General features: G+C 37.1%; 1 long non-coding RNA gene across 1 annotated transcript in view; it reads right to left on the bottom strand.

Moving 5' to 3' along the window:
- Positions 1 to 27,477, bottom strand: part of LOC141397325 (uncharacterized) — a 101,109-nt gene that overhangs the window by 72,573 nt on the left and 1,059 nt on the right. The window lies entirely within an intron of this gene.

Raw genomic sequence — 27,477 nt, 5'->3', positions numbered from 1 at the left:
ATCTCCTAAAGGGGTATATATAGATAGAAGGCCTCTTAAAGGGGTCCTCCATAGATAGCAGACATTCTAAAGGGCTTCCAACAGGTGGAAAACCTCCCAACAGGATCTTCCATAGAAAGAAGACTTCTTAACAGAATCCTCCATAGAAAGAAGACCTCCTAATGGGGTCTTACATAGATAAAAGACCTCCTAAATGTATCTTCAATAGGTAGAAGACCTATTGATGGGGTCTTCTATAAATCAAAGATCTCCTTAGTGTGTCTATAGATATCAGACCTCCTTATGGGGTCTTCTATATGTAAAATGCCTTCCCAAGGGGTCTTCTATTGATCTAAAATATCATAAAGGGGTATTTTATAGATCGAAGACCTCATAAAGGTGTCTTCTAAATTTATAACTCCTCCTAAAGGATTCTTCTATAGAAACAAGACTTCGTAATGAGGTTTCCTATAGCAGAAAAAAACTCCTAAAAGGTCCTTCAAGAGATAAAAGACCATATAAAGTAAAGGGGTCGTCTATAGATGAAGAACCTCCAAAAGGGTTCTTCAGTAGATAGAATACATAGTCCTTAATAGATACAAGACCTCCTAAAGAGGTCAGCTATAAAAAAAAAATATCTTCCAAAGTGGTCTTCTGTACATATAAGACCACATAAAGAAGTATTCTATATTAGGCCGGGGCGATTTGAAAACCTTAATGAGCCCTTCGCGTTTCTTATTCCTGGGATTGAACTGAGCAAAAAAGCCCACTGGACCATATATCTACCGTGAAAATCGAGCCTCCCGATTTTGACTTGAAGTTTTTTATTGACGTTTTTTGGATATTTTGGCATATAAGAGCCAAACCATTGAGATTTTCGATCCAACACAAATACAAAAATTGTAGCCAAGACAGTAATTAAGAACTCTCTAATACATCGCGAAAGCATTGGAACGCAAACTTTTCGAAAAATGTCGATAAATGACACTGTGCTACAAAAGTTGACCAGAAAAATATTCAAGTGTTCTGATGCAAAATTATATCGTGTTGGGATCCATGGACAGCGACAATGCCTTTAGTTCGTTGGGGTCACTTCGTTTTATTTTTTATAACGGTAAAAGTAGTAAAAATCTGGGTTTCTTACATTTTCAAATTTAAACGGACATATCTTCTTTTTTCACAACGGATTTCTTTTGATCCTTCTTCCTTTTAAACGGGTGAATAATATTTTTAGAATAAGTTTTTATTTGTTTAAATCGGTTAAAAAATGGCTAAGTTATAGTGGTTTAAGTCTGAAAACCCCCTCAAAAAACTATAACTGAATTTCTCATTTTTCGTTGTCCGTGGATCCCAACACGATCAGAACGCTTGAATAATTTTCTGGTCAAATTTTGTAGCACAATGTCATTTATCGACATTTTCCGAAAAGTTTGCACATTCTTAAGGCCAAAACTGCCTGAAGGGGCGTTCCAATGCTTTTGCGATGTATTCGAGACTTTTCAATTACTGTCTTGGCTACAATTTTTGTCTTTGTGTTGATTCGAAAATCTCAATGGTTTGGCTGTTATATGCCAAAATATCCAAAAAACTTCAATAAAAAAATTAAAGTCAAAATCGGGAGGCTCGATTTTCACGGTAGATATATGGTCCAGTGGACTTTTTTGCTCAGTTGAATCCCAGGAATCAGAAACGCGAAGGGGGGCTCATTAAGGTTTTTTTCCTTCCACACAAATCGCCCCACCCTATTCTATATATAGGTCTCCAATAGGGTGGTCGTTCTGATAGAATACCTCCAAAAAGTGTATTCTACTGATAGAAGGGCTCCTAAAGGGGTCTTCTATAGATAGAAGATAAGGGGTAGATAGAAGACCTCCTGATGGGATCTTCTTTATTTATGAAGCCTTCTAAATTACTACTATAGATAGAACTTCTATAGATAGAAGGTCCTTTAAAGGATATTCTATAGATATATGGCCTATAAATGTACAAGATTCCTAACTTGGTATTTTATATTTACAAGGCCTCCTATATATAGAAGCCACATAAATAGGTCTTCTATTGATAGAATACCCCCTAAAGAGGTCTCTTGTAGATAGAAGTCTTCCTAAAGGAGTCTTCTATAGACAAAATACCTCCTAAGGGAGTCTTTTATAGATAGAAAACTTTATAAGAGGCTCCTATAGTTAGACCTCCTAAAGGGTTCACCTATAGGTAAAATATCTTCTAAATGGAACATGACTAGAAGAATTCTTCAATGGAGATTCTATAAACAAATATATTAAGGGGCATTCTAGAGATATAGAATAGATAAAATACCTTATAAATGGGAGTTCTCTAGATAGAGGGCCTTCTAAGATGTTCTACTGTAGTTATAGAACCTTATTCTAAGAGGAAGATACGTCATAATGGGTATTTTGTAGATAGAAGACCTTCTAAAGGAGTGTTATACATATAGAAGACGTCGTCTTTAAGGTGTCTTCTACAGACAGAAATCATCCTGTAGAGATCTTTGTGCAACAAAACATCTTTGCGAGCCTTAAAATGTCCTCAAAGTCCAAAATTGGTTATTTTAGGAACAAACGAATTGATCCTGAGGTGTGTTGAAAGTCATACCCAAAAAGCAGGGTGTCAATATTCAAAATTGTTTAATGATGTTCATGTCCACAAATTCCTCTGAAACTCTATTAAAGGTCGTGAAATTATTATTATTTTTTTTTAATATAAAGCCAAGATGATGAGTCCTCTTTAAGAACAAACAAATTGTTTTAGAGGAACGGAAGGTTGTCTCAAACAAGATGGGGAGTCTTATTAAAAAAATCTCAAGATGTTCATGTGTGCAACCAAATGCCTTTGATTGCCCTAAAATGTTTCCAAAGTTTTCTCAAATTTATTGACAATTTGTGGACAAATTTGAAAATGTGCCATGAAATTGTGGGGCAAGAGGAGAAAGAGAGAGGGGGCATTTAGCTCGTAACAAAATTTTTGGATTTTTCTGTAATTGTTACATCAACTACACACCACATTCCATTCAATTGCACAACAACAACAACAATTATCTTTGTGAATGGATGTGAATGAATGAATGAATTTAGAAAATGACACAAATAAAGGTACTCGAAAATACTACTCAAAGTTGTAGCAGCAACACTGCAATGCACTCGACGACAACAACAACAAGCGACGAGACAGCAGCAACAATGTGAACAATGTGTGTTTGTAGTAAACAACATACCCTCACATACATATGCATGTAGATATTCTACATGTAGTAAAAATATCAGCTCTCCCTCCCTCCCCGACCCCGGTCCATTAAAACTCTGAATGCTCATTCACACTTTCGGTGACCGTTTTGGTATTTTACGTGAATGAGTAGTGAGTACACGTGTAAGCGTTGTGTGGGTAAATATGGTCATGACAACAAGGCAACCACCTCCCCCCTGCCCTTAATATTCTATCTATGACATTTTGTAATCGCGCGGGCTCGTGCTCTTTACATGACAGTGGCTGGCTGGTTGGCTGACTGGCAGGCAGATTAGTTTACATTTTCATTCATAAAAATGGAATTTGTGAAAGACCAGGGCCAAAGGGGGTGTTGATGTTATTGCTGAAGAGCCAGTCAGTCACACACACATGCCAAATGACGGCAGCCCTGGCCAGGCCAGAGGGGCCATCATCATATTAGCCTATATTTGCTGGGGGACAGCGATTAGATATAGAGTATCTCTGAAAAACAAATTTTTTTTTGTTTTTCGAAATATTTATAATTGTGGAATGTGTGTAGAAAAGAAGAGGAACAAGGGCAGCAGAAATCACGAGGGGTAGGGAGGCAGCATAAAGTCATAAATACCAATTAAAACAAACAAAATGTGCAAAGCACTTATTTTGTCAATGGAAATTCTATTTGATTGCGTCAACAACAACAACACCAATGATACAACAACAATCAAAATGTAGTAAACAACATTCGTTCGCTATTCACATGGTGGAATGTGCCTGCCTTTTGATTCAATAACAATGTACACCACTTCCCTTCCCCCGGCCCTTTCCCTGACCCATTGAAGATCTTATGACAAGTCGCCCCACTACCATATATTATTGGGGATATGTGGACAAAAATCTCTTTAAGACTTCATAGGAAAAATAACACTTATATCTAATCAGTTGTTATTAGGAAAAAAAAGTTGCAAAATAATTTAGTATTGAGTTGATAAGCCTCCAACGCCACCATCCATCCATACATTCAGCCATCCATCCATCTATAGGCAAAGTACTTAAGCGAAATTGTTGACTTTCGGAAGTTGTTATTTTGGTTACTGCTGGCGTCATACGTCATATGCTTTGGAAAAAAACAAACAAATAAAAAATACTTATGTATGAATTTGTTTTTATCAATAAAATGTTGATGCCTAAACAAAGTCTAGAAAATAACAGCTCGCAAGAATTCGATAGATGGCATTTCCGCATTGTGATATGCACATACCGCATATAAACAAGGGGTATTGGTGGTGACCAATAAGCTTGACTTCCCATTGAAGATGACTTATGATGCTAATTTGTGCAACCAATTACCTTTGGATATCTTAAAATGTCTTCTAAGATCAGAAAAATTAAAAATTTCAAACACAGAGCGTAGATAAATTATATATGTATTTTAAGGACAAACACATTGATCCTGAAGCTTTGTCTGCAGTTTCCAATATAACCGTGTGTCTTGATTCATAATTTGGCAATAATCACCATGTGTGCAGCAGCACCTCTACAAACAGCTCTGCAAACCCTCTGAAGTGTGTAAAATAGGCAATCTACAAGATAATCCCATATTGATGAATCCTATTTAAGAATAAACGAATTGATCTATGGGAACGGAAGATAGTTTCTAATAAGATAGGGTGTCTTCTTTTAGAAACATCTCAAGGTGCTCATGTGTGCAACCGAAAGCCTTTGAGTGCCCTAAAATGTTCCCAAAGTGACTAAAATCCAGCTACTCCCATTATAAGAATAATTTAGAGGACATTTTTAAGGACAAATGAATTGATCCAGAGCAAAGCAGGGTATTTTCTAGTAAAAAATGGTGCCCGGATTTGAAAGTATCCCATTGTGCTCATGTGTGTAACCAAATACCATTGCATAACTTAGAATCTATTTAAAGTACCTAAAATCGACGTTTTCCAATCGTAGAGAAAAGTTGTATGGTATACTTTAAGGATAAATGAATTGATCCAAAACTATGGAAGGTAATTTCTAATAGACCAGAGTGTTGTGATGCAAAATTATTTAATAGAGCTGATGTGTGCAGCCGAATATATACAGATTATTCTGGAAAACCTCTGAAGTGTGTAAAATAGGCAATTTACAAGATAATCCGACATTAATGAGGCCTATTTAAGAATAAACGAATTGATCTAGTGGAATGGAAGGTAGTTTCTAATAAGATAGGGTGTCTTCTTTTAAAAACATCTCAAGGTGCCCATGTGTGCAACCGAAAGCCTTTGAGCGCCCCAAAATGTTTCCAAAGTGTCTAAAATCCAGCTATTCCCATTATAGGGATAATTTAGAGGAAATTTTTAAGGACAATTGAATTGATCCAGAGGAAAGCAGGCTAGATTCTAGTAAAATATAGTGTCTGGATTTGAAAATATCCCATGGTGCTCATGTGTGCAACCAAATACCTCTGCATAACTTAGAATCTGTGCCTAAAATCGACGTTTTTCAATCGTAGCGAAAAGTTATATGGTATATTTTAAGGATAAATGAATTGATCCAAAACCATGGAAGGTAATTTCTAATAGAGCAGCAGAGTGTTGTGATTCAAAATTATTTAATAGTGCTCATGTGTGCAACAGAATATCTATAGATTATTCTGGAAAACCTCTGAAGTGTGTAAAATAGGCAATTTACAAGATAATCCGATATTGATGTGACCTATTTAAGAATAAACGAATTACTCTAGAGGAATGGAAGGTAGTTTCTTACAAGATATGATGTCTTCTTTTAAAAAAATCTCATGACGATCATATGTGCAACCAAATGCCTTTGGGTGCCTTGAAATCTTTCCAATGTACCTAAAATCCAACATTTTCAATGACATGGTTTATTTACATCGCATTTTTCAGGACAACTGAATTAATACAGAGGAAAACAGGATAGAGGAAAACTAGGATGTCCGGATTTGAAAACATCTTTTGGGGCTCATGTCTGCAACCAAATATCTTTACATGCTTTATAATGTCTTTAATGTGCCTAATATGGATTTTTTAATCATAGAGAAAATTTGTATCATATATTTTAAAAACAAACGAATTGATCCTGCAGTATGGAATGTAATTTCTTAAAGAACAGAGTTTCGTGGTTCAAAATTATTTAATAGTGCTCATGTGTGCAACCGAATATCTACAGACTCCTGCAAACCCTCTAAAGTGTGTTAAATAGACAACGAATGTTGATGATTGCTTTTTAAGAATAAACGAATTGATCTATGGGAAAGGAAGGATGTTTCTAATACTAGATAAAGCCTTCTTTTAAAAACATCTCAAGGTGCCCATGTGTGCAACCAAATGCCTTTGGGTGTCTTGAAATGTTCCCAAAGTGTCTAAAATCCAGCTATTCCCATTATAGGAATAATTTAGAGGAACTTTTTAAGGACAAATGAATTGATCCAGAGGAACGTAGGTTAGTTTCTAGTAAAATATGGTGCCCGGATTTGAAAATATCCTATGGTGCTCATGTGTGCAACCAAATACCTTTGCATAACTTAGAATCTTTTTAAAGTACCTAAAATCGACGTTTTCCAATCGTAGAGAAAAGTTGTATGGTATATTTTAAGGATAAATGAATTGATCCAAAACCATGGAAGGTAATTTCTAATAGAACAGTGTGTTGTGATTGACAATTATTTAATAGAGCTCATGTGTGCAACCGAATATCTATAGATTATTCTGGAAAACCTCTGAAATGTGTAAAATAGGCAATTTACAAGATAATCCGACGAATTGATCTAGAGGAATGGAAGGTAGTTTCTAATAAAATAGGGTGTCTTCTTTTAAAAACATCTCAAGGTGCTCAAGTGTGCAACCGAAAGCCTTTGAGCGTCCTACCATCTAACGAAGTGTACTATAGGTAGGAGACCACCTAACGGAGTCTCCTATTGGTGGAAAAACTCATAAATAAGTCTTTTATATATAAAAAAGACCGCAAGGTAAAGTTCCATACATAAAATGCCTCCTAAAGATGTCTTCTGTAGATAGACTTACTTACTTACTTAGGTGGCGCATTACAGAACATTTGTTCTATAGGCCGAACTAAGAAAAGATCTCCATTTCTCTCTGTCTATTGCTTCTCTTTCTGGAATACCGCGCCTTGTCATCTCTTCATCCACTTGTTTGCGCCATCTATTCTTTGGCCTGCCAATTATTCTTATTCTTATGATATGGCCTAGCCAACGCAATCGTTTCATCTCAATACGTTTAACTATATTGATGTCGTTGTATAGCAGATACAGCTCGTGGTTCATGCGACGTCGATATTCACCGTCAACGCAGATTGGTCCGTAGATCTTTCGAAGAATTTTTCTCTCAAACACATTAAGCACTGCCTTATCTGCTTGCGCAAGTTCCTAGGCTTCGGAACCATACATCAGCATGTGTAGTATCAGTGTTTTGTAAAGCGTTATTTTTGTTTGACGAGTTGTGTCTTTGTTTTTGAAGTGCTTACTTAAGCCAAAGTAGCATCTGTTGGCCAATACAATTCTTCTTTTTATTTCACAACTGATGTCGTTTGTTGGGTTTACGGCGGTGCCGAGGTATACGAAATCTTTTACTACCTCAAAATTATAGGAACCAACGTCAATAGTTGGCCCGATCTCTATGTACGCATTGCGCGTCGACACCATCAACTTAGTCTTCCCGCCGTTTTCCGCCAGACCCACTTTAGCAGATTCTCCTTCGACCTTCATAAATGTTTCTCTTACTTCCTTTACTGATCGTCCCATGATGTCTACTTCTTCTTGACTTCTTTTGACGTTTGCCTCTCGAATAACCTTTTCCAGCAGGATGTTGAAGAGATCACACGAGAGGCTGTCTCCTTGCCTGAAACCTCTTTTGGTACAAAATTCTTCGGAGAGCTTCTTTCCTATTTTAACTGAGGATCTCGTGCCAGTTAAAGTCATTTTACAAAGCCGAATGAGCTTTGCGGGGATACCAAATTCAGACATGGCCTGGAATACCTTTGAACGTAGTGGGCTTTCGAATGCTGCTTTATAATCAACAAAAATGTGGTAGGTGTCGATCTGCATCTCTTTGCATCGCATTGGTATGGCCCAATTATCTCGTTGATCATAGGCTTTAGTCGTTCGCACAATATCCCTGACACGATCTTGTAGGCAATCGGGAGTAGACTTATGCCCCTATAGAGCATACAGTCTTATCTCCCTTCTTGTGAACGGGGCACAGGATACTCAGGTTCCAATCGTCGGGTACGCGTTCTTCCTACCAGATGGTGCTAATTAGCCGATGAATACACCTTATCAGCGTGTCGCCTCCGGTTTTGAACAGCTCGGCTGGTAAGCCATCGGCTCCTGCTGCCTCATTATTCTTCAGCCGGTTTATTGCTGTCTTTACCTCATCTTGGCTGGGCGGTATACATTCAATACCATCTTGTGGGATTGGATCTGTGGTATCTTCGTCGTCTTCTCTGGATACCAACAGGTTTGAAAAATGCTCTTCCCATATCCTGAGCACACTATTGTATCAGTTACCAAATTACCTTGCTGGTCTCTACAGGAGGAGGTGCCTGTACCAAAGCCATATGTAGATAGAAGTCCTCCTAAAACAGTCTTCTATAGATTGAAGACCTCTTATCGGAGTCATCGGTAAATATGAGACCTACTAATTTAGTATTCTGTAAAAACGTATTCGGTAGAAAGAAGACTTCTTAAAGGAGTCATATATTGATAGAAGACCTCCTTAAAGGGTATTCTTCTTCCATAAATAAAAGAAATCTTCTGTAGATGGAAGTCCTTCTAAAGTGTGTAGAAGATCTCTTTAAGGAGAACTCCTACAGCAGTCTTATATAGATACAGCAGTCTTATATATATATAGATAGAACACTTCTTCTAACAGAGTCTTGTATAGATAGAACACCTTCTAACATAGTCTTGTATAGACAGAAAACCTCCAAACGTGTCTTCTATACATAGAATGCCACTCCAAGGAGATTTCTTTACATAGAATACCTCGTAAATGATTCTCCTGTAGATAAAAGGCCTTCTAAAGCAGTTTTCCATGAATAAAAGGCCTCCTATACATATAGAAGACCACCTAAATGTGTCTTCTATAGATAGAATACCTAAATGTGTCTTCTATAGATAGAATACCTAAATGTGTCTTCTATAGATAGAATACCTAAAGAAGTCTTCTGTACATAGAAAATCTCCTAACAGAGTCTTCTATAGATAGAAGACCTACTAAACTAGTCTTCTATACATAAAAGAACTCCTAAAATAGTGTTCTGTAAATACAAGACCTTCTTAAGGGGTCTTCTATAAATTGAAGACCTATGGGAGTCTTCTGTAGATAGAAGTCTTCTATGGATAGAAGACCTCCGTTTTTTCGGTGGGAAAAAATCATCGAAAGACTCTGGCTACCTGATTTGCTAGAAGTGCGAAACTTTAACACGCTAAAATAACCCAATTTCATTGTTTCACAATCCCTACGGTACCGCCGTTTGAAAGCATTTCTTCGTAGGGCGGAAATGGTACTAGTGACCCCAGCTAGTATTTACATTGTTCTTCTGATTTCATCTTGCCGCTTTAATTTTGGATTTAATACATTCACATATAAAATTCCAATTTTGCGGTAACTCCACCATTAACTGGATTATGTTTTCTTCACTTACTGTACATCCAATTTGCCACTCCAAGTTCATTCTTTCCTCATTAAATCTAGGACTCACAAATATAGACATGTTTGGGATCCTCTATATCTTCTGCACAGTTCGGACAGAATGGCGAGCTATCGAGTCCAAAGCGAAATAGATATGACCTGAAACATCCGTGTCCACTTAAGAATTGGATTAAGTAGAAGTTTAAATCACCATGTTGCCTGTTGCACCAAGTTTCAACATTTGGAATTAGTTTTTGTGTCCACCTGCCTTTTGTTGATGTCGACCACCTCGTCTGCCACTCCACCATGGTTTGACTTGTGACTGCCTCCATGTAACTTTCATTGACCGTTGATCCACGTAATTCGACCGTTGTTCCTCCTGTTTTGCCAACAGATCGATCGGCGCGCCATTACTGCAATAACAAATGCAGCATCATCGGATACGGTTCTGTACGCACAACACACACGAAGTGCCAGAAGCCTATACACCGAACTTATCTTCTCTCGGTACGATTTTTGTCTCAAAGATTTTGCCCAAATAGGTGCTGCATATAGTATTATACTTTTTACTACTCCTGCTAACATCTTTCTCCTTAGATATTTAGGTCCCCTCGTATTTGGCATTATTCGACATAGTGCTGCACACATTTTACTCGACTTCAGTTTTATATAGTCGAGATGTTGCTTGAACGATAGACTGCAACGATAGTATTTTAGTCTTTCTGCTGTTCTTATTATGCAGTTACCAATTTGTATTTCCATGTACTCCACATATTTGCGGCTTGTTATGAGGATGACTTCGGTTTTATGTTCTGCTAATTGCAGTCCAGATGAGTTAAGTCATCATACATAATGTTCCACAACAGCGGTCCCAGAACCGATCCCTGTGGTAGTCCTCCTGTGACTTTGTGTACTTTGACTTCTTCGTCAGTATCGTATATTAAATCCTTTTTCGGAAAATAGTCTTTTATTACAGCTACCAGGTAGGGAGTAGAGTTGTATAGTTCATGAACGAACTAGTTCAATTGAACGATTCATTGAATAGAGCGTATGAACTAGATCAGTCGATATAGTTCATTATAGTTCACTGAACTATAATCAGTCGGTGCCCGTACGATCAACGAACGATTCACAATCTAGTTCAACATGTAGTTCACAAATATATAAAGTGACGGCGTCGTCTATGTTAAGGGATGCCTTTGTAATGTGATCAGTTTTTTTATGTTTTGGATCAAGGTACATGGAATAGCTGTCGAAAATGAAGATTTCTACAAAAACATACGAGACATAACATATGACAATATAGCCCTGTTCCTTTACGTTAAAGAATCTTCAAGTTTTACAACTTTTTACTCGAAAAGCGTTCCTTTACGTCAGCAGTTTTCAACTTTTACTACTTTTGCCGGTTTTACCATTTTCAGAAGTAAAGGAACAGACCATATGTCGAATCCAAATTCAATCTGCCTTTTTGGATAGAAAAATAGGGAAAAAATAAAAAGAAACACACACACAAAGCTTTTTGCAATGACAATTTCTACACACAACATACGATTTTTTGCCAGCCACCTAAATGAAGGATGTTTTTTCTAAAATTAATTAATCTTTCTTTAAGAATGCAATAAAACTAAGCAAATGTAATATTTTTGTTATGAAGTAGTTAATTTATATTAGTCTTTTGTTTGTTTGTATTTGGTGTATGTATGCGTTTTCATCAAACGACCGATTAAGAGCCGGTGAACGATTTTGATCCGAATGATTGAACTGGGCAGTGAACTATGAACTAGATTACTGACCTAGTTCAGTTTAAAGAGCTGAGCTATTGAACTAGATCTTTCAAATGAACTAGATTGTACAACTCTAGTAGGGAGGAGGGACATTGAGCCGAATGAATATCTGATTGGTCATTATTAAACAAAATCTATCATTCTACATCTCAGCTGCTGCTGCTGCCGCCAGTCACAAAAGTCATAACTAGACATCGGATTTTGCATATTTGCATATTTTTTAATAATAAAGATACGCAGATTCTGATTGGGCCAAAATTCGTTTCAAAGAAATCTAAATTCAATGGCAGGGTCATATTTTGTATTTATTTTGCATATTTTGCATATGCACAAAATATGCAAAAAATATGCATAATATGCAAAAAATATGCAAAATATGCAAAAAATATGCAGAATATGCAAAAAAATATGCAAACAGTTTTTGGCCGAAAATCGTCATAAAAGTCGTAAAATTAACAATTAAAGTTGGAAAAAATCATCAAAGCAACTTCAAAGTGTCCTAAATTAAGATTGTTGGCCGTTTAACGTCGCTTTTTTAGCAGATTATTATGCTATTGAGACCCCTTACCACAGTTTGGATTTAAAAATATTGTTATATGTATATTGTAATACCATTTTTTTATTATTAACCTTTAAAAAATATAAAATTTGTTAAATTGTCAAATATTTTATGTAAAATTCAATATTTTCTTTGTCTTAATTTGTTGCATTAGTCTGGTTTTAACTCAAAGGGAAAATATCGATGTCGAATTTTTTATGCCGCACTCCCCTAAAGTGTTTAGTTTGGTTAGACTTTAAGATTGTTAAAGTTTGAGCATGTTAACACATGCCACTGGGGCCTCGTAATTATAAAAATCTCGATTTTTTGGCTATTTGACGACTTCAGCAACCCATATCTATGAAACGGCTAAAGTTATTTGCCCGTGTTATGCATTAAATTAAATGCCATACTATTCTTAATTATTCTTGCCGAAAAAAAATACGTAAGTAGTTCTGAATTCAAGATACTAAAGCTAATGTCCTGAAAACGCCTTAGGTTGAAAATGGAGTCTATTGTGAAAAAAACCCTTATTACAGTGTTTTATTTAACATGTTTTGGTGTCTGTTTAGTTCAAATCTAGTAACTTATTTTCCACACAGTTGCAGTTGACCAATCGAACTAAAACTTTGCACACTTTTCAGACTTGGATGACAATACATGAATATGAAACCAATACCAATATGGATCCATTTTTTCTTAGAGCTCCCATATAGCGGTACCACCCGATTTAAAGTATTTTAAGGATTCTGTTTTAATTTTTAGGCCGAATTGGCTATAACTTGGCATTTGGGGTTCCCAAAGGTACAGAAACTTCCTCATCAAAAATGTTGGACTCAGATCAATTTGGTATAGCCCCTATATAACGGTACAACCTGATTTCAGGTATTTTAAAGCTTTTATCTACATTTTTAGCCTTAATTGCCCATAATTTTGTTATGAGGTTCTCAGTGGTCAAAAAAAAATGAATGCTGAAAAGTTAAAAATAAAAAATAGTTAAAAAAATAAGTTACAGTGTTTTATTGATAAATGCACTTAAATTTAATGATGAAATCACTCAAATAAAACGCTTGCATTTGAATTAAAAATTGTGGCAATATTAAAAGGCAAGCGTTTTATTTGAGAGAATTATTTTCTAGTTTTAAGTGCTTTTATAAATGAAACATTGTAACTTAATTTTTTTATTATTTTTTATTTCTTCCCATATTATAAATTTTTGGGAATGAAAACAAATGTCTTTTACATTTTGTTCATATTTAAATTTATTTAAGGGACTGACATAATGTGATTTTGGAGCCATTTGGGTAAAGATGACTACTTGGTGATGAACTCGACTCCTTGCTCTGCTATGTCCTTCACAACTTTCAAATTGTTTACCATCCTTTACCCTTCCTGGTAATTGATGTTCTGTGGTCAAGTTGCAGGATCTTTTTCAAGAAATTCGGAGTTAATGCTTAATCTCTTGAACAACAAGTAACTATCCCCTGTAATTGCGCCTGGTAGACTTTTTCTGGGAATTTCGGCAGTTGTTCTTGATTTGGTTTTTTCCATTTTCTTCTGCTTGCTTTGTTAAGATATTTGTCGCATTTGGCTCTTTACTGTGGTTTGAACTATCAGATCAAACAATGTCAGGCCAACAAGTTCAGGATTAAGATACCACAGATAATTTATCATTTTGTTATTTCCTTTATCTGATATTTGTTTGGTATTTCAATAAATCTTCAATGCGGTTTAGGTTTTGTTTTGGACCTAAAAAATATCTCTGAATATCGTTTTCACTATTTTTGTATTAAACTCAATCTATTGTCTCTAATCCTTTTCAACCTCTTGATTATGTTTACCTAATACATCTTATATTATATCTATATAAACATTATCTTCTTCATTATACGTTTTGCAAAATTAATAACCCACACTCTCATTTATAACACTCAGTTGTTGTCGTTTAATACAAAATAAATAAACAAAATAAAAAACGTTCTGGGCGCATTAAACCAGGGTCGAAAGATGAAAACACAAAGTGCTTTTACGACCTCTTGTCCTCGTGTTGCGTGAATATGTTTGGTTGATGACCGGATGTTCTGCCAAACTTGCAGTCAAAAATCCCTCTCAACAATACTTCTAATAAGTCTGTACGCAGGTACAGAAGCTCTCGACCTAACATCTGCTCAAGCTGGTAAGACTCCATTATTCTAGGCATTCGTACACTGCTATGTCTTGTTTCTCCCCTGAGCTATTGCCAGTTTCAGGAACGCCCAGGAGTAGTTCTTTACCCCCATGCCAGATGATACCAGATCAGCAACCCGTTATTTTTGCACTGTTTTGGGAATACCTTGTAATAGTTTTCCATGCCAGTGCACGCAAATAGCCTTGCTTTGGGGTATCTTAACCCTTCCTTGAAGTTGTTGCGAGTATTTTTCACTGTTTATTCTCCGGAATAAACTGATAAAGCTTCTAAAGATCTTATATTTGTTGGGGTCCTCTCCGAGAGCTTCTACTGTAGATAAAATGATACGACTAACGTTCCTATAGGACACTTTACAGGGGTCCAGCAGCAATGACAATATCATGGTTAAGAGTTCTTGTTGAAGCCGCGCTTGATTGTTTTCGGATGGTTCTTCAGATTCTACGAAGCGTTTAGCATCAAAAAAAGACCTAGACCTCATTGAAAATCTATTGCAATACGAAAACATAGACAGAAAAAGAAATAACAAAATGATAAATCACTTGTGGCATCTTAGTCCTGAACTTGTTGGCTTGGCATTGGTTGATCCGACAATGCAAAATACCGTAAAGAGTCAAATGGCGACAAAAATCTTGACAAAGAGAAGATGGAAACTTCTCCGGAAATATTCGACCCAAACTTACAAGAGAACAACTGTTCGAAATTCATAAAAAAAGTCACATTAACTCCGAGTCGAGCTCACCACAGATTACAACCAAGTAGTTCGCTGTACCAAGTAGTCGGCTGTACCCAGATAGGCTCTATTTTCGCCCTAAGGCGTACGTAGTCACGTTAATCGGGACACTGGCTTTCTATGTCGAATCCAGTAATACTACCGAATTTTGTTTTTGAACATAAAATGAACAGAATGGCCTTTATGTTAATGCATAATACGGGCAAATGTTCAGGCGGCAACCCTCGCCTAAAAAAATTCGACATCGATTTCTTCCCTTTGAGTTGAAACCTGCCTAATACCCCGTTTATATATAACCAGATTTAACAAACCGACTGGGTTTTAAATGTCAATTCCATTGCTTATATTTCAAACAAATCTTTATAAAGAAGGTTAACCCTGCAAAAAGCTCTAATATAAACAGCATATAAAGCTACAAATGAAGACAAAGAAAATATTGAATTTACATAAAATTACATAAAATGATTGATGTTTTATCAAATTTTATATTTTTGCATAGTTTAACAATAAAAAATAGTATTAAAATATCATATACCCTACACCACACTGTCATAAGAGGTATCAATAACATAATAATCTGCTAAAAATCGACGTTAAATGACCAACAGTCTTAATTTAGGACACTTGAAAGTTTTTTTTGATGATTTTTCCAACTTTAATTGTAAATTTTACGACTTTTATGACGATTTTCGCCCAAAAACTGTTTGCATATTTTGCATATTTTTTGCATATTCTGCATATTTTTTGCATATTTTGCAGATTTTTTGCATATTTTGCATATTTTTTTTGCATATTTTGCATATTTTTTGCATATATTTTGCATATTTTTTGCATATTTTTGATATGACCCCAAATATCGAAAAATTGCCCTTAAAACGCCTAGATCCAAAATTTGAGCCCAATCGGATAAGAAATAAAAAACATGCAAAAATCCGATGTCTAGTCATAACAATGTGTTTGGAGTCCAAACTTTGGACTGTTATTACGGGTTCATTGATCATTCAATCGATCGTTCAACAGAAAAATAAATTACAAATTTTCAATGGTAAAGAGATGAACTGCTCCATTATCCCCTCTCCCTCCCATTCTGCTAACAACGAAATATTTGGTCAAAATCTCAATGGTCACATTCTTCTTCTACCAAAAAAATAAAACGATCCAAATACTACTGTAATATTCGAAGTTTGGAGAGTTTCAAGTGTGGCTTTTTGTAATTCTTTCTTCTTCTTCTGTTTCTTGAACTACTTCTTTGCCTTGTAAGAGTATTTACTACAACGGCTGACTACATTCCAGTAAAGTGAGCAGTGAGCGAGTGACTAAGCCCCCCCTCTAAAGGGAGTGAGTTATAATACGTGTTTTGTAAGTGGTAAAGTGTGCTTGATCGGTGGTTCATTAGGAAATTGTTGAAATTCTTTAGTTAATAGACGATGGTGGAAATTGTTTTGTTATTATTTAGACCTGTTTCGCATACAAAAATATGTTATTCCCCATGTGATGAGTGAGTGTAAGTGCGAGCGTGCGTGTGTGTGTCCATGTTGTTTGTGATCGCTGTTGATGTTGCCATTGTTTTGTTGTTGTTTTCTTTAAATGCCTGACATTCAGGGTGATATACGGCAAAACAATGATAAGAGTTTACGCTGGGTGGCCTGCCGGCAGCCGCAGCATTTCATCGTTGTTTGGTTTTGTAGACTAAATAGACCAAGTCCATTTGAGTTATTATTTTGTTTTGGATTTTTTTTTTTTTTTTTTTTTTGAATGAAAAAAATATGTTTTGAAGTGAGTCATTAACTAAATATGACCATAAGATGTATTATGTTGTACATTAAAGAAATTTTTAATTTTTGTTTACGTTGTTGGTTTATTGGGTGATGGAAAAGGCCGATGGGTGGTCGGTGGTCGCCTTGTGATAATAGGCCAACACGCTTTCTTTCCGAAGAACTGAAGGACTTTTTGATTTAATAGAGCAAAATGCATTCTTCTGGAAGATAAGGACTCCTTTAGGGGGTCTTTTGTTTATAGAAGAGCCCTTTAGAAGGTTAAGAAGAACACCTTAGGAGGTATTCTATCTATAGAAGACCTCCTTAGGAGACCTTTTATCTATAGAAGACTCCCTTAGCTGGCCTTATATTTATAGAAGACACCCTTAGGAGATATTCTATCTATAGAACCTTTAGGAAGTCTTCTATCTATAGAAAGCACCTTTAGGAGGTCTTTCATATATAGAAGACCCGTTTAGGAGGTCTTCTATCTTTAGAAGAACTCTTTAGGAGGTCTTTTATCTATAGAAGACCATCTTAGGAGGTCTTTTACTTATAGAAGACCCGCTTAGCAGGCCATCTATCTTTAGAAGACCTCTTTAGGACGTCTTCCATCTATAGAAGACCCCCTTAGGAGGTATTATATGTATGGAAGACCTCCTTAGGATACCTTTTATCTATAGAAGACTCCCTTAGGAAGTCGTTCATCTATAGAAGACCATCTTAGGAGGTCTTTTACTTATAGAAGACCCGCTTAGCAGGACTTCTATCTTTAAATTACCTGCTTAGCAGGCCTTCTATCTTTAGAAGACATCTTTAGGAGGTCTTCCAACTATAGAAGACCCCCTTAGGAGGTATTCTATCTATGGAAGACCTTCTTAGGATACCTTTCATCTATAGAAGACTCCCTTAGCTGGCCTTATATTTATAGAAGACACCCTTAGGAGATATTTTATCTATATAACCTTTAGGAAGTCTTCTATCTATAGAAAGCACCTTTAGGAGTTCTTCTATCTTTAGAAGACCCCTTTATGAAATCTTCCATATATAGAAGGCACCTTTAGGAGGTCTTCCATATATATAAGACCCGTTTAGGAGGTCTTCTATCTATAAAATACAGCTTTAGGAGGTCTTCTATAGAAGACCCTTTTAGGAGGTCTACCATCTATAGAAGGGCGCTTTACGACGTCTTCCATCTATAGGTCTTCTATTTATGGAAGACCCTTAAGGAGGTCTTCTATTTACCAAGAACCCCTTTAGGAGGTATTTTATTTACAGAAGACGTCTTTAGAAGATCTTCTATATATTGAAGACTCCTTTAAGAGGTATTTCATCTGTAGAATGCCCCTTTGGAGGTCTTCTATGTATAGAAGACCCCTTTAGAAGGTCTTCTATCTATAGGAGAACTCCTTAGGAGATCTTTTATCTATAGAAGACGCCCTTTGCAGGTCTTCTATTTATAGAATACCCCTTTATAAGGTATTCCATTTATAGAAGACCCCTTTAGGAGGTTTTCTTTTTAACGAGGACCGTTTAAGCTCTTCTATATATAGAAGACCCCTTTAGGAGCTCTTCTATGTATTGAAGACCCCTCTAGCAGGTCTTCTATTTAAAGGCGTCTCTTTCGGAGGTCTTCTATTTGGATGTCTTTTATTTACAGAAGAACCCTTTATTTACAGGAAACGCCTTTAGAAGGTCTTACGTTTAGAGAAGACCTCTTTAGGAGGTTTTCTATTTACAGAAGACCTCTTTAGGAGGTTTTCTATTTACAGAAGACCTTTTTAGGATGTCTTCTATTAATAGAAGATCCATTTAGGAAGTCCTCGATTTATAGGAGACGCTTTGAGGAGGTCTACGATTTATAAAATACCCATCTAGGAGGTCTTCTATCTATAAAAGACCCGTTTAGGAGGTCTTCTATCTATAGAAGACTCTTTTAGCAGGTCTTCCATCTATAGAAGACACCTTTAGAAGGTCTTCTATCTATAGAAGACCCCTTTAGGAGGTCTTCTATCTATATAAGACCTCTTTAGGAGGTCTTCTATCTATAGAAGACCTCTTTAAGAGGCCAACATCCATAGAAGGGCGATTTAGGAAGTCTTCCATCTATAGAAGGTCTTCTATTTATGGAAGACCTTTAAGGAGGTCTTCTACTTACCGAGAACCCCTTTATTTACAGAAGACCCCTTTAGAAGTTCTTCTATTTATTGAAGGTCTTCTATTTGTAGAAGAACCCCTTAGGAGGTCTTCTATGTATAGAAGACCCATTTAGGAGGTCTTCTATATATAAGACCCATTTAGAACCTATGTAAGGTCTTCCATTTATAGGATGTCTTCTATCTATAGAAGACCAGTTTAGGAGGTCTTCTATCTATAGAAGACCCCTTTAGGAGGTCTTCTATCTATAGAAGACCCCTTTAGGAAGTCTTCTATCTATAGAAGACACCTTTAGGAGGTCTTCTATCTATAGAAGACACCTTTAGGAGGTCTTTCATATATAGAAGACCCATTTAGGAAGTCTTGTATCTATAGAAGACACCTTTAGGAGGTCTTTCATATATAGAAGACCCATTTAGGAAGTCTTGTATCTATAGAAGACGTGTTTAGGAAGTCTTCCATCTATAGGAGGCACCTTTAGGAGGTATTTTGTATATAGAAGACCCCTTTGGGAGGTCTCCTATCTATAGAAGACCCCTTTAGGAGGTCTTCTATCTATAGAAGACCCCTTTAGGAGGTCTTCTATCTATAGAAGTCCCCTTTAGGAGGTCTTCTGTCTATAGAAGACCCCTTTAGGAGGTCTTCTATCTACAGAAGACCCCTTTAGGAGGTCTTCTATCTATAGAAGACCCCTTTAGGAAATCTTCTATCTATAGAAGACCCCTTTAGGAGGTTTTCTATCTATAGAAGATCCCTTTAGGAGGTCTTCTATCTATAGAAGACCCCTTTAGGAGGTCTTCTATCTATAGAAGACCCCTTTAGCAGGTCTTCTATCTATAGAAGACCCCTTTAGGAGGTCTTCTATCTATAGAAGACCCCTTTAGGAGGTCTTCTATCTATAGAAGACCCCTTTAGGAGGTCTTCTATTTATAGAAGACCCCTTTAGGAGGTCTTCTATTTATAGAAGACCCCTTTAGGAGGTCTTCTATCTACAGAAGACCCCCTTTAGGAGGCCTTCTATCTATAGAAGATCCCTTTAGGAGGTCTTCTATCTATAGAATACCCCTTAGGAGGTCTTCTATCTATAGAATACCCCTTAGGAGGTCTTCTATCTATAGAATACCCCTTGGGAGGTCTTCTATCTATAGAAGACCCCTTTAGGAGGTCTTCTATCTATAGAAGACCCCTTTAGGAAGTCTTCAATTCATGGCGGGCCTCTTTAGGAGGTCTTCTATTTTTAGATGACAACCAACACCGCCACAGGAGGTCTTCTATCTATAGAAGACACCTTTAGGAGGTCTTTCATATATAGAAGACCCATTTAGGAAGCCTTGTATCTATAGAAGACGCGTTTAGGAGGTCTTCCATCTATAGGAGGCACCTTTAGGAGGTCTTTTGTATATAGAAGACCCCTTTGGGAGGTCTCCTATCTATAGAAGACCCCTTTAGGAGGTCTTCTATCTATAGAATACCCTTTTAGGAGGTCTTCTATCTATAGAAGACAACTTTAGGAGGTCTTCTATCTATAGAAGATCCCCTTAAGGGGGTCTTCTATCTATAGAAGACCCCTTTAGGAGGTCTTCTATCTATCTATATAAGAAGACCCCTTTAGGAGGGGTCTTCCATTTATAGAAGATCCTTTTAGGAGGTCTTATATTTATAGAAGACGCTTTTTGGAGGTCTACTATTTATAGAAGACTCCTTATGGGGGTCTTTCATTTATAGAAGACCCATTTAGGAGGTCCTCTATTTATGGAAGACCCCTTTAGGAGGGCCTCCATTTATAGAAGATCTCTTTAGTGAGTCTTCTATTTATAGAAGACCCTTTTAGTAGGTCTTCTCTTTGTAGAAGATCTCTTAGGAGGTCTTCTATATAACAGGTATTCTATTCTATATTTATAGAAGCCCCCTATCGGAGGTTTTCCGTTTATGGAAGACGCGTTTAGAAGGTCTTCCATTTAAAGAAGGGTCCTTTAGGAGGTCTTTTATTTATAGAAAACCCCTTTAGGAAGTCTTCAATTCATGGCGGGCCTCTTTAGGAGGTCTTCTATTTTTAGATGACAACCAACACCGCCACAGGAGGTCTTCTATCTATAGAAGAACCCTTTAAGTGGTCTTCTATCTATTTAATATCTTTTAGGAGTTCTTCTCTGTATATGAAACCCTTTTACATGGTCTTCTACCTAACCTCCTTTAGTACTGTTTTTTAGCTTCCCTCCAAGCCACAGTGTTTCGTTATTTTTTGGCGCTCTCATTTTGGCGGATATTTTGGTTAACATTCTAACCGGCTTTTTTCTTCTTCTTCTTAACAGCATCTTTGCTTAAGTCAGAGCTTAATGGAAAAATAAAATAAAAAAAAAATGTTGGACCGTTCTTCCGGCATACCGATCGTAAAAAAATACAACTATGGTATGTTGTTTTGATTCCATACTTGTTTTGTTGGTTTGGTTGTAACGTTTGTTTCGTTGTTGTTGTTGCTGGTGGAGATGTTGGTGCTGTTGGAGTTATAGTGTTGTGGTCGGTATGTTTACCGTCTACTTTTTTGTGGTGGCAGCACTCCATTCCATCCATTCTCCATTGTGTTGTGCATGCCAAACCAACAAGATTGATCAATGCCGTTCGACAGTTTAGAAGAAAAAAAAAACATTTTAACGATCGTTTGGTTTTTACAAGCTTTTCAGTATGTCTGTCGGTCGGTTGGTTGGTTTGTCCCACAATATGAATGGAATCTAAAAAATGTGTGATCCATGATGTGGTGGTTATTTTGTTTTTTCTCAACTTTTTTTTGTAATTTTTTACTTTGGAATTTTCTCTATGGGAATGTGATGGTGGTGGTGGCTGATGGCTGCTTGATGTGAGTGATTACAATGTCTTGACCATCATCGTCATCATCATGATTGGGGGGGCCTGCAACTGCTGGATGGAACGCGGGCCGGCGGGTTGGCGGCTTTTTGCTCTCATAAACACAAAATTTAAGGTCGACCCAGTGACTTTTTTGCTGCTGCTGCTTTTGTTGTTTACTGACGAAATACCACAGAAAAGTCTTTGCGTAAGCAAGCTTTACAACAACGATGCCGCTGCTGCCGCGCCACCGACAACGTCGTTTAAAGAATGAATTACACACTCAGGCTGTGGTGGCCGGCCTGGCCCCCTCTAGCCACATTACATTGTGAGAATTTTTTATTATTATTTTTATGATTTTGGAATTTTGTTTTGTTTCTGTTGTTGTTAGCGTTGCGGTATGGTATGTAATGCCGTGAAAAAGTAAATTGTAACAAAAATACTTTTATTTGAGGAAGTCGATGATGACGATGATGATCGTTGTCGCTTTCTGACGTTTAACCAGTAATAAATCTACCACTTTACTTTAAAGTGTGGTCTTATTTGAAGCAATTTCTGGGGAAATATTAAAAAAGTGGAAATTACCGATTTTGTGGTAAGTTTTTTCTTTGGCGGGTTTGATTTCAATTAAAAATTATTTTCTTCATGTGAAGAATAAAGATTATCAAAAATTATCCAATAAAAAAGTAGGTATTGGCCATGACGAAGGTCGTCTAACCTGAAAAATCATCTACTTCGACAAAGTCTTTTATAAAGAAAAGGTATATAGGAGGCTGCATTAGGTATATAGGAGGCTGCATTAGGTGTTCCTCTTTCTGCAGATGGCCATTTTAGATGGTCTGTAATCTATAGTGGGGCTTCTACCTTCAGAGGGAGCCTTTGGTAGGTATTGTATTTATAGAAAACCTCTTTAGTATATTAGAAGAACAAAATACCTCTTTATGTGACACCAAATCTGTAGAATGGCGCTTTAGGAGGTAGCAAAAGACCATTTTAATAGGTTACTTCTATATTCTAGACCTTCTATCTATATAATTAATTATGAAAGACCGCATTAGAGGATCAATAGAAAATATATTCAGGAGATGCTCTTTCTATAGAATATCCTATATCCAAAGAAGACCCTTTAATAGGCCCTTTGGGAGATCGTCAATCTATAGAATAATCCTTGAAGAGTGTGTCTATCTATAGAAGATACCTGTAGGAGGTATTGTATCTATAGAAGGACCACTTAAGAAGCCTCAAATCTGTAGAACACAACTTTTGACGTTTTTTTTTCTTACAGAAGGACCACTGAAGAATACCACTTTAGGATGTTGTCCCTTTAGTTGTTCTTCTTCTTTAGACACTATAGATGTCCCATATAAAAATTCACATTCACTAGCTCTTCATGGTACATCTCTTACACACCATCGTCGAATCCATAACGCGAACACCTCTTCAAAACAAACATAGCCACATTCTTCATCTACAAACAAATAACCCAATGTACACAATTATTCAATAGTCAGGATGATCACAATGGACCTCAAGGTCTCCGAGTGGAGTGGCTGCCAGCACGGCAGCTACGCATCCTAAACCTAACCTATCCTTCTTGCTACGAAAGACCTTTTGGGAGATCATCTATCTATTAAAGACTCCTTGATGAGGCGTCTATCTATAGGAGATCGCTTTAGGAAGACTTCTATCTATAAAGCACCCCAATTGGAGACCTCAAATATATAGGTTGCCTTACAATAAGTTCTGATATCTAAATAAGACTCCTTAGGATATCTTCTATATATAAAAGAACCCTTTGGAAGGTGTTATAGTTATGAAAAACCTCTTCACCTACCTTCATTCTAAAGAAGGAGCCTTTAAGAGATCTTCCATTTATAGAAGATAGCACGAAGAAGTCTTTTAGCAATAGAAGACCCCCCTTTAGGAGGTTGTCAGTAAAGAGCATATCCTCTTTGTATAGGAGAACTATTCTAATTCTTTAATTCTTCTTTAGGAGGTCGTCTAAGAACCCTATAGGAAGTTCTCTATGAATAGAAATCCCCTTTAAGAGGTATTTTACCCATAGAATACTCCTTTAAAATGTCTTCTAGGTAGTACACTTTCTTTAAAATACCCCCTTAGTAGGTCTAATATCTACATAAGGGCCCTTTGAAAGTTCTTCTATCAATAGAATATCAGTTTAGGAGATTTTTATCTATAGAGATCATCCATCTATAAAAGACTCCATGACAAAGTCGTCTGTCTGTAGAAGGTACCTTTAGTAGGTCTTTTATCTATAGAAGACTCCTTTATACGGAACATCCCCATTGGGAGTCTTCTTTACACAGAAGATCCTTTTAGGGGGTCTTCTTTACACAAAATTCCCCTTTAGAAGGTCTTCTTTAGATAGTAGACCCCGATAGGAGGTCTTCTTGGTACTAAAGACCCCTAAAGGAGGTCTTTCTTTATACAGAAGCACAATAAGGAAGCTTTCTTTCTACAGAACACCTTTAGGCCTTCTTTACACATGAGTTCTTTACTTAGCAGTTCTTATTTATACATGCGACCTCTTTAGAAGGTCTTCGTTATTTAGAAGACTGCTATAGATCAATCTATAGGAGAAGCCTTCAGGAGGTCTTCTATCTGTTGAAGACACATTCAGGAGGCCTTCTATCTTCTGAAGGTCATTAAGGAGGTCTTCTATCTGCAAAAAAAATCCCTTCAGAAGATATTCTATCTACAGAAGACCCCTTCCGGAGGTCTTAAATCTATAGAAGAAGCCTTCAGGACGTCTTCTATCTATAGAAGACGCCTTCAGGAGGCCCCTTTTGAATGCCTTCTTTACACAGAAGGCCCCTTTAACAGTCCTTCTGTACATAGAAGACCTCTTTAGGAGTTCTTCTTTATGCTGGCGATCTCTTTAGAAGGTCTTCGTTACTCAGAAGACCGCTATAGGGGGTTTTCTATCTATAGAAGACCCCTTTAGGAGGTCTTCTATCTGTTCAGGAGGTCTTCTATCTGTAGAAGACGCCTTTAGGAGGTCTTCTATCTTCAGAAGACAACTTCAGGACATCTTCTAGCTTTAAAAAATTCCTTCAGAGGATCTTCTACCTACAGGAGACCACTTCAGGACATCTTCTAGCTTTAAAAAATTCCTTCAGAGGATCTTCTACCTACAGGAGACCACTTCAGGAGGTCTTTTATCTATAGAAGGCACCTTCAGGAGGTCTTCTTTCTATAGAAGACGCTTCAGGAGATCATATATGTCTATAGAACACCTCTTTAGGAGTTCATCTTTATACAAAAGAGGTCTTCTATCTGTAGAAGACACATTCAGGAGGTCTTCTATGTATAGAAGACACATTCAGGAGGTCTTCTATGTATAGAAGACACATTCAGGAGGTCTTCTATATATAGAAGACCCTTTCAGTAGGTCTTCTATCTATAGAAGACCCCTTGAGGAGGTCTTCTATCTATAGAAGACCCCTTCAGGAGGTCTTTTATCTATAGAAGGCACCTTCAGGAGGTCTTCTTTCTATAGAAGACCTTCAGGAGGTCTTCTTTCTATAGAAGACCTTCAGGAGGTCATACATATGTCTATTGAACACCTCTTTAGGAGTTCATCTTTATACAAAAGAGCTCTTCTATCTGTAGAAGACACATTCAGGAGGTCTTCTATCTATAAAAAAATCCCTTCAGAAGATCTTCTATCTACAGAAGACCCCTTCGGGAGGTCTTCAATCTATAGAAGGCGCCTTCAGGAGGTCTTCTTTCTATAGAAGACGCCTTCAGGAGATCATACATAGGAGTTCTTTAGGATTTCATCTTTGTACAAAAGAGGTCTTCTATCCGTAGAAGACACATTCAGGAGGTCTTCTATCTTCAGAAGACCACTTCAGGAGGTCTTCTATCTATAGAAGAGCCCTTCAGGAGGTCTTCTATCTATAGAAGACCCCTTCAGGAGGTCTTCTAGCTATAAAAAATTCCTTCAGAAGATCTTCTACCTACAGGAGACCCCTTCAGGAGTTCTTCAATCTATAGAAGACGCCTTTAGGAGGTGTTTTATCTATAGAAGGCACCTTCAGGAGGTCTTCTTTCTATAGAAGACGCCTTCAGGAGGTCATACATATGTCTAAAGGACACCTCTTTAGGAGTTCATCTTTATACAAAAGTGGTCTTCTATCTGTAGAAGACACATTCAGGATGTCTTCTATCTATAAAAAAATCCCTTCAGAAGATCTTCTATCTACAGAAGACCCCTTCGGTAGATCTTCAATCTATAGAAGGCGCCTTCAGGAGGTCTTCTATCTATAGAAGACGCCTTCTAGAGGTCTTCTATCTATAGAAGACGCCTTCAGGAGGTCTTCTATCAATAAAATACGCCTTCAGGAAATCTTCTATCTACAGGAGACCCCTTCAGGAGTTCTTCAATCTATAGAAGACGCCTTTAGGAGGTGTTTTATCTATAGAAGGCACCTTCAGGAGGTCTTCTTTCTATAGAAGACGCCTTCAGGAGGTCATACATATGTCTATAGAACACCTCTTTAGGAGTTCATCTTTATACAAAAGAGCTCTTCTATCTGTAGAAGACACATTCAGGAGGTCTTCTATCTATAAAAAAATCCCTTCAGAAGACCTTCTATCTACAGAAGACCCCTTCGGTAGATCTTCAATCTATAGAAGGCGCCTTCAGGAGGTCTTCTATCTATAGAAAACCCCTTCAGGAGGTCTTCTATCTGTAGAAGACGCCTTTAGGAGGTCTTCTATCTTCAGAAGGCCACTTCAGGGCATCTTCTAGCTTTAAAAAATTCCTTCAGAGGATCTTCTACCTACAGGAGACCCCTTCAGGAGGTCTTCTATCTATAGAAAACCCTTTCAGGAGGTCTTCTATCTGTAGAAGACGCCTTTAGGAGGTCTTCTATCTTCAGAAGGCAACTTCAAGACATCTTCTAGCTTTAAAAAATTCCTTCAGAGGATCTTCTACCTACAGGAGACCACTTCAGGAGGTCTTTTATCTATAGAAGGCCCCTTCAGGAGGACTTCAATCTATAGAAGACGCCTTCAGGAGGTCATACATATATCTATAGAACACCTCTTTAGGAGTTCTTCTTTATACAAAAGACCCCTTTAGTATGTAATTCTGCTTTATGCAGAAGACACCTTTAGGAGTTCTGCTTTATGCGAAAGATATCTTTAGAAGGTCTTCTTTATATAGAACACCCCTTTGGTAGGCATTCTTTATAAATAAGACCTCTTTATTACGCCTTCTTTATTCAGATCTTCTTTCAAAAAGCCTCTTTCGGAAGTCTTCTTTATTCAGAAGATCCCTATAAGTGGTCTTCTTTAGACAGAAGACCTCCTAGTTTTCTTTAGACAAATACCCCTTTAGGAGGACTTCTTTATGTAGAAGAGGTCCCCCTTAGGAGGACTTCTTTATGTAGAGGTCCCCTTTAGGAGGTCTTATTTACCAAGCAGACCACCTCTTAAAGGAGGTGGTTGGAAACCCCTTTAGGATATCTTCTTTATACAGAAGGGAGGTCTTTGTAACAAAACAGACACCTTTATGAGGTGTTTGTAACAAAGAAAACCCCTTTAGGAGGTCATCTTTGCACAGAATTCCTCTTTAGGAGGTCATCATTATGTAGA

This window comes from Musca autumnalis, unplaced genomic scaffold (assembly GCF_047663935.1).
Source record: "Musca autumnalis isolate F117 unplaced genomic scaffold, ASM4766393v1 scaffold_1, whole genome shotgun sequence".
In the NCBI taxonomy this organism is placed as follows: domain Eukaryota; kingdom Metazoa; phylum Arthropoda; class Insecta; order Diptera; family Muscidae; genus Musca; species Musca autumnalis.
This window is presented reverse-complemented; position numbering and strand designations above follow the sequence as displayed.